Source organism: Hyla sarda, chromosome 1 (assembly GCF_029499605.1).
Source record: "Hyla sarda isolate aHylSar1 chromosome 1, aHylSar1.hap1, whole genome shotgun sequence".
Taxonomy (NCBI): Eukaryota; Metazoa; Chordata; class Amphibia; order Anura; family Hylidae; genus Hyla; species Hyla sarda.
Genome location: NC_079189.1, coordinates 120,007,661 through 120,015,701, shown reverse-complemented (window position 1 = coordinate 120,015,701; position 8,041 = coordinate 120,007,661). Strand labels below are relative to the sequence as shown.

General features: G+C 45.9%; 1 protein-coding gene across 1 annotated transcript in view; it reads right to left on the bottom strand.

Annotated features, from left to right (window-relative positions):
* Positions 1–4,736, bottom strand: part of FBXO8 (F-box protein 8) — a 47,110-nt gene extending 42,374 nt beyond the window's left edge. The window contains exon 1 of the mRNA XM_056560759.1: positions 4,172–4,736. The gene's annotated coding sequence lies outside the window, so the exon portion shown is untranslated. The remainder of the gene's footprint in view (positions 1–4,171) is intronic.
* Between the last annotated feature and the right edge of the window lie 3,305 nt (positions 4,737–8,041).

The following is an 8,041-nucleotide window of genomic DNA, read 5'->3' as shown; positions in this document are numbered from 1 at the left end:
GGGGAGGCCCCAGTGGCGGGACCCCCGCGATCAGACATCTTATCCCCTATCCTTTGCATAGGGGATAAGATGTCTAGGGGCAGAGTATCCCTTTAAGCAAGGTCACCTTTAACCTGGTTTCCTATAAGGAATGTGGGGGCTGTTTTGCAGTTATCACATCATTTTGGTGAGATGCCACTGTGGGGGCATGTTTTAGGAACAAAAAAAATAAAAAAGCTGCTGGAAAACCTCATTGAGTAGAAAACAGATGTTTGGAACAACTAGGGGGGAGATTTATCAATACCTGTGCAGAGGAAGAGTGGTGCAGTTGCCCATAGCAACCAATCAGATTGCTTCTTTCATTTTCCACAGGCCTCTTTAGAGGCCTGTGGAAAATGAAAGAAGCAATCTGATTGGTTGCTATGGGCAACTGCACCACTCTTCCTCTGCACAGGTTTTGATAAATCTCCCCCCATATCTCTTCCTAGAGCTTGCTGTCCCACCAGACATGGGGGAGAAGAGTCTTGATAAGAGAGATGACCGAGAACCCAACAGTCATTCTGGCTGAGCTTCAAAGACCCTGTGTGCAGATGGGAGAAACTTCCAGAAGGTCGACCATAACTGCAGCCCTCCACCAAATCCTGGGTGCCAGGTCACGATGGCGGCTGAGAAATTGATGGTGGAAACAAAACGTAGAAAACAAGAATAAGTAGTCGCGTGTTTACAGAAGAAAGCACACCTGGATCATAACTTCCAGCCTGAAGATCTCCGCTAACATAGCTATTGTTCTTGTCATTCCAGCCCAAGGTGTGTGCTCATAGAATGACCTATATTTATGGAGGAATGCTTTATCTACAGGATTGGCATCCACAAATACCCAGCAGCCATAGAGACACTAAAGCTAATGTCCTAGAACATAATAGGAGACTGTACCCAAGAGAACCTATCAGGACGTCGTTCTCTAAGTGGTCTCTGAGAGCTGAGCTGTAATCGGCTGCTACAGAACCTCTTCTGAGAAATCTCTCCCAGTGTCTTCATTCAGTCGGGGGAGATGCGGAGGATAACTGTTCTTCACACATAGAAGTCCTGACAAATGTTTCCCCCCCCATATTCACTACTTTATCTCAGGGCCAATGTGCCGCATGTCACGTAACCTGACGTCACTACGCAATGTAACATCATATGATCAGTCATTACTGTCCCTTCTTCCCTGTGTTTCAGTCACTACTGTCCCTCATCTCCCCCATGCTGTCCCTTATCACTTCCCTGTGTGTCACAGTCACAAGTGACCTCTTCTCTTTTAAACAAAAAACTGCTTTACTTACCTCCACCCCACAGTGATCCCCCTAGGCTGGTGCTCAGTCTTAAGTTTTGGTGCTGCAGCCAGTCAGCACCCATTGCAGTGACACAAGGAGTGTCTCCGTTGAGGTCACTGATTGGCTATGTTGCTCATCCGACTCCACTGATCATGTGACACTGGAGCCCTGGCCACAGGCAGAACGAGGATCAGCGTAGGAAGGGTTTAAAGTAAAACCATTTCGTTTTTTTTAAAGGATGGACAATTGGTAAGGGTTGACAAAAACCTGGGCGCCACCATGAAATTCTCAGCCGCCATCGTGACCTGGCACCCAGGATTTGGTGGAGGGCTGCAGTTATGGTCGACCTTCTGGAAGTTTTTCCCATCTGCACACAGGTTCTTTGAAGCTCAGCCAGAATGGGGTTCTTGGTCATCTCTCTTAGGCTGAGTTCACACTACGTTTGTAGTGTACGGGTGCCGGATCCGGTTGGGGGGGAGCGCAAACCGTCCGCTCTTGTATCCCAGCTGGATTCAGCCCGAACCCCATTCATTTCAATGAGCCGACCGGAGTGAAACACTGACTGACATTTTTGCCCCGTATACGGGTCTCTAACCGGACCTAAAACTGTGGTATACCATGGTTAGGTCCAGTGGGAAAACTGGATACAGGGCAAAAATGAGCCGACCGGAGTCAGTGTTTTACTAAATGAATGGGGTTCGGGACAGATCCGGGAGTGGGCTGTTTTCGTTCCCCCCAACCAGATCCGGCACCCATACACTAGAAACATAGTGTGAACCCAGCCTTATCAAGACTCTTCCCCCAAGTTTGATGGGACAGCCAGCTCTAGGAAGAGAATTGGTTGTTCCAAACATCTATGTCTTCTACTGAATGAGGTTTCCCAGCAGCTTTTTTTCCCTAAAGGATGCCCGTTCTGTGGTATATAAGAAAACAAACCTCTGGTGTCTTGGATCCTATTTCTGAACTGCAGTGTGATTGTCAGGCCCAGCATGTCAAACTGCTGCTCAGCTAATCACGGGCCAAGGCGGGACATCGATGTGGTTAGCGCCACACACTGGACCCGGGTGCTTTCAGAGTCGGACACCTCAGGACACTGGAGATGTCACTAGAGTGCGGGAGGGGAGTAAAGGTTTGCTTTGTTATATACAGAACAGACAGACTATTGATAAACCGCTGGATAACCACTGTAGGAATTATGGAGGCCAATGTCCTCCGGAGAGATGTCAGTGCAGCTGAATGTTGTATGTACCTTCCCCAGATCTGCGCTTCCACACAATCCTGTCTCTGAGCTCTACATCCAGTTTTTCTCTCTCATGTCTTGGTTTTTGCTCTGATATGTATTGTCAGCTATAAGACTTTAGATCAGTGTTTCCCAACCAGGGTGCCTCCAGCTGTTGCAAAACTACAACTCCCAGCATGGCCAGACAGCCTTCGGCTGTTCGGGCATGCTGGGAGTTGTAGTTTTGCAACAACTGGATACACTGGTTTATATAGACAGGGAAATGTCTTTCCAAATCATGTACAATTGTCCCAATTTGCCAGAAGTGACTCCAACCAAGGTGTAGAGATGATCAAGAGAAATGGGAGATCCCCAGAGCTCAATGTTTTAAAGGGGTACTCCGGTGAAAAACTTTTTTTTTTTTTAATCAACTGGTGCCAGAAAGTTAAACAGATTTGTAAATCACTTCCGGTTAAAAATCTTAATCCTTCCTGTACTTATTAGCTGCTGAATACTACAGCGGAAATTATTTTCTTTTTGAAACACAGAGAAAGTGTCCAGAGTAAAAGGAAATCCCCATAGCAAACATGCTGTTCTGGACAGTTCCTAAAATGGGCAGAGATGTCAGCAGAGAGCACTGTGGTCATGATGTCAGCAGAGAGCTCTGTGTTTCAAAAATAAAATAATTTCCACTGTAGTATTCAGCAGCAAATAAGTACAGGCAGGATTAAGATTTTTTAATAGAAGTAATTTACAAATCTGTTTAACTTTCTGGCACCAGTTGATTTAAAAAAATAAAAATAAAAAAGTTTTTCACCGGAGTACCCCTTTAAGTCGCATAGCAAAGGGCCCGAATGCTTATGTCTACGTTAAAGTTTTGGGAATATTTTGATAATTCTATATTTACATTCTTAGTATGGGTTTGATGTTTTTTTGTTGTGCACATGGCTGGAACATAATATGTGAAAGGGTCTAAAGACTATCTGAAATCATTCTATGAGAAATATATATATATGTGTGTGTGTGTGTGTTTCCCAACCAGGGTGCCTTCAGCTGTTGCAAAACTACAACTCCCAGCATGCACGGACAGCCAAAGGCTGTCCGTGCATGCTGGGAGTTGTAGTTCTGCAAAAGCTGGAGGCACCCTGGTTGGGAAACACACACACACATATATATATATATATATATATATATATATATATATATATATATATACATATACACACACACACACCGTTCAGAGCCCCAGTAGCTTCCCATTGTTCTGGTGGGCAGGTAATGCTGGGAATTGTAGTTTCCCATAAGATGGTGAGTGTCATCCACCTAACAACACCCAGGCCTTCCTGATCTTCTCCATTATGATCTCTGAAGGAGAGGTCCCTGATCTTGGCTTTAATCAATACACGTAGAATTGTTCTCTAACTATGTCAGAGTCAAACTTTTTTTTGGGGAGGGTTGGAGGTCCCCTACATGTCCGATCGTAGATTCGCATTGCTTTGTACCAGTCATCTACAGCCGGCACAGTACCGCATTGTTATGACTGGCTGCTGTCTGCTTCATCCATTGATGTTTACAGTCAGCGCAGCCCAGAACAGAAGACACCTCCCGGGGGAGACAAGGAGAGGATCCGCACACCATACACCGGGAGGACACTTACCGCGGTCCCATCAGACGCCCCGGCCCCGCTCCTCGCCCTCTGCGCTCCGGAGCTGTCAGCTTCCTAAGCTTCCACTGATTTTTTTTTTCTCCCTTACAGATCATGTGACTCTGATGTCATACGGCTACGGCAAGGTGGTTGGGTCAAAAATGTTAGCGATAGCGCTTTGTCCCTATGGAAAGAGTTGTGTTGCTATGGAAATACGGATGTGTTTCAGTTCCGGGTTATCAGGCCCCGCCCAGTGTGTGTGTGCTGGCTCTTCCACTGTGTAGTGTGTGACAGGACAGATGAGTAGTGCAGGAAGTCATCCCTAATAATAGCAACCCCGTATAGGGAGGAGGAGCGCACTGCGGGACTGGGTATATACACCACAGCCGTGGGTAATGACCTCTATACAGTACAACTAGGGCGGTATTCACACCTGGTGTGGTCTCACAGTGCGCAGTAGAGGTCAGGCACAGCTATCTGTCTATAAAACTCGTCATATGGATATTCCAGCAGGGAATTATATGTCCACTAATATAACTGAGTGAAATCTGCCTTTGTGAGAGGATTTGTCTGAAGTCCCATGTAAGTCTATAGGCCTTCTGGTACGTTTCCTGATCATATTAGGGCTCAATCACATTACCGTCTGGCTCCGCTAAGTCATATCTGTTAGTGACTTCCGTTTAAAGGACAAGTCTCAATGCCCAAAATTACAGAAAAACTTATCCCCTATCCACAGGATAGGAGATAAGTCTTAGGTCGCAGGGGGTCTGAGCACTGTGGTCCCCCGCGATCGTCTGTACAGAGCCCCGGGTCTCCAGTCAGGAGCGCATCACGACCCCCACCCGAAGCGGGGGCTGCCACGCCCCCTCCATATATCTCTATGGTAGAGCCGAAGATTGTCACAGTCATGAAAGGACAACTGTAGTGCAAGACTTTTATATATTGCTGTGCCCGGACTGCAAAAAACAAACAAAATAAACTTTAACATACCTTGTTTAGTTTCCCCGTCGGTCCGGTGCCGGCCTCACGGTCCAGTGGTGCGAACCTCATTCAACTTCCTGGGGACGGAGACGTCACAGAGCCGTCGGCGTATCACCGGCCGCAGTGATGTCCCGCCCCGGCCGGTGATAGGCTGAGCGCTGTCCGGCTTCTTACATGACAGTGCTCTCAGCCTATCACAGGCCGGGGCGGGACATCGCTGCGGCCGGTGATACGCCGACGGCTCTGTGACGTCTCCGTCCCCAGGAAGTTGAATGAGGTTAGTAGCGCTGGACCATGAGGCCGTCACCGGACCGACGGGGGAACGTAGGAAGGTATGTTAAAGTTTATTTAGTTTATTTTTGCTGCCCGGGCACAGCAATATATAAAAGTCTTGCACTACAGTTGTCCTTTAAAGCTAATTTTTGGTATTGCAGTCCTTATGGTAAATAAAAAATCTTTCTATAGTACTTTGTTTAACCCCTTCTTGCTATAGGACGTATGCATATGTCCCAGCACCCGACACGTTCGTGTGCTGGGACTTATGCATATGCCCTAGTGATCTCCTGCACTGTCGTGGGCAGCGCAGGAGATCGACGGCGGGACCTGGCTGTCAATCACAGTCAGGGTCCCGCCGGGGCTGCGATCGTGCCATTCCTGGCAGCATTAACCTCATAGATGCAGTGATCAATCCTGATCACGCATCTATGGTGTTGACATGGGGGAGCGCGCTATGTGTAATATAAGGTGTAAAAGAAATAAAATTAAAAAAAATTACCCTTTCCCAATAAAAGCCCTGTATTATCACCAAAAAAGATCAAAAATACAAATCATATACATAATAGGTATTGCCACGTCTGTAATGACATAACATGTACTATAAAACTATAATGTAAATTATCCCACACGGTGAACACCATAAAAAAAAAAATATTAGCCAATTTTGGTACAAATAGCGGAATAAAAAAGATCAAGAGGTAGCACATATCGCAAAAATGATACCAATGAAAAGTACAGCTCATCCCACAAAAAATAAGCCCTTACTCAATGGCCGAAAAATAAAAACAGTTACGGCTGTTGGAAAATGAATGGCAGAAAAATAGTTTTGCTCAGAAAAGGAAAAAGAACATAGAAAGCGATATAAAATGGGTATCGCCATAATCGTACTGACCCACAGAATAAATATTACATCACTTTTACAGCACAGTGAACACCATAAAAAAATAAAAAACACCAGAAATTTTCCAGTTTTTCACAATATTTTGAAGTTTTTTGCAAAAATTGCATGTGTCAACAAAAATGCACTACTTATATAAAGTACAATATGTCACGAAAAATTATCTCAGAAAAAGTGTTCTAAAGCTATTAACATATAAAGAGACACATGTAAAGTAAAAAAATAAAAAAAAAAGAGCCTGGTCATTAAGGTAAAAAAATGGGTCCTTCCTTAAAGGGTTAAAAAAAATGAAGTTTTCTATGTTTATTTGTGTTTAAAAAAGCGGCCACTAGGTGTCTCCCTACTTGTCCAGAGCACATTCCCCCCCCCCCCCCCCCCCCCATCCCTTGCACAGACTTTGGACTCCTGCTGGCCTGGCAGAAGTCTAAAATCAAAAAAATGCAGTCTGGAGTGTTGAGGGTGTGTGTGTGTGTGCAGCCTTAGCCAATCATAGCTCATGTCACACTGAATTGCTGTGGGCTGTATGTAGCAGAGTTAGGAAGGAAGTTCTCCCCTGTATGGCTTCAGATGATGTCACACCTGCTGGGTAACGTCCCTTCCCAGTCTGTGAATCTGACTGAGACTGAACAGAAAACACAGAGCAATATCAAGGTAGAAAACTAACAAATAATAAAAATAAAGGCAGGGGGTGGTTTATCATGATGAGGCAGTGAACTGGGGGGATTATAAGATGTAACAAGATCATGAGTCCCTGTCCAGGGGACTACTTATAGGAAACACATTTTTTTTTATGAACTCTCCAGAGCAGAAGCAAATCCCCATAGCAAACCACTCCTGCTCTGGACAGTTCCTGACATGGACAGAGGTGTCAGCAGAGAGCACAGAGGTCAGACAGAAAAGAACTACACAACTTTCTCTGTGGTATACAGCAGCTGATAAGTACTGGAAGGATTAAGATTTTTAAATAGAAATAATTTACACATCTGGTTAACTTTCTGGTACCAGTTAAAGTTTTGTCCACTCCTATAAGTCTAGTGTATCTGCATGGTTTTCAGCTGCATTGTGGTTGCCACATGACAGTACAGCAGCTGCTATGTGAAGCTGTACCCCCTTAGTACCCTTCACACACAGTGGGGCCTTTGAGCCCCCACACAGTGATAGTGCCCCTCCCCGCACAGTAATAGTGCCTTTATGAGCCCCTCCCCGCACAGTAATAGTGCCTTTATGAGCCCCTCCCCACCCAGTAATAGTGCCTTTATGAGCCCCTCCCCGCACAGTAATAGTGCCTTTATGAGCCCCTCCCCGCACAGTAATAGTGCCTTTATGAGCCCCTCCCCGCACAGTAATAGTCCCTTTATGAGCCCCTCCCCGCACAGTAATAGTGCCTTTATGAGCTCCTCCCCGCACAGTAATAGTGCCTTTATTAGCCCCTCCCCGCACAGTAATAGTGCCTTTATGAGCTCCTCCCCGCACAGTAATAGTGCCTTTATGAGCCCCTCCCCGCACAGTAATAGTGCCTTTATGAGCTCCTCCCCGCACAGTAATAGTGCCTTTATGAGCCCCTCCCTACACAGTAATAGTGCCTTTATGAGCTCCTCCCCGCACAGTAATAGTGCCTTTATGAGCCCCTCCCTACACAGTAATAGTGCCTTTATGAGCTCCTCCCCGCACAGTAATAGTGCCTTTATGAGCCCCTCCCTACACAGTAATAGTGCCTTTATGAGCTC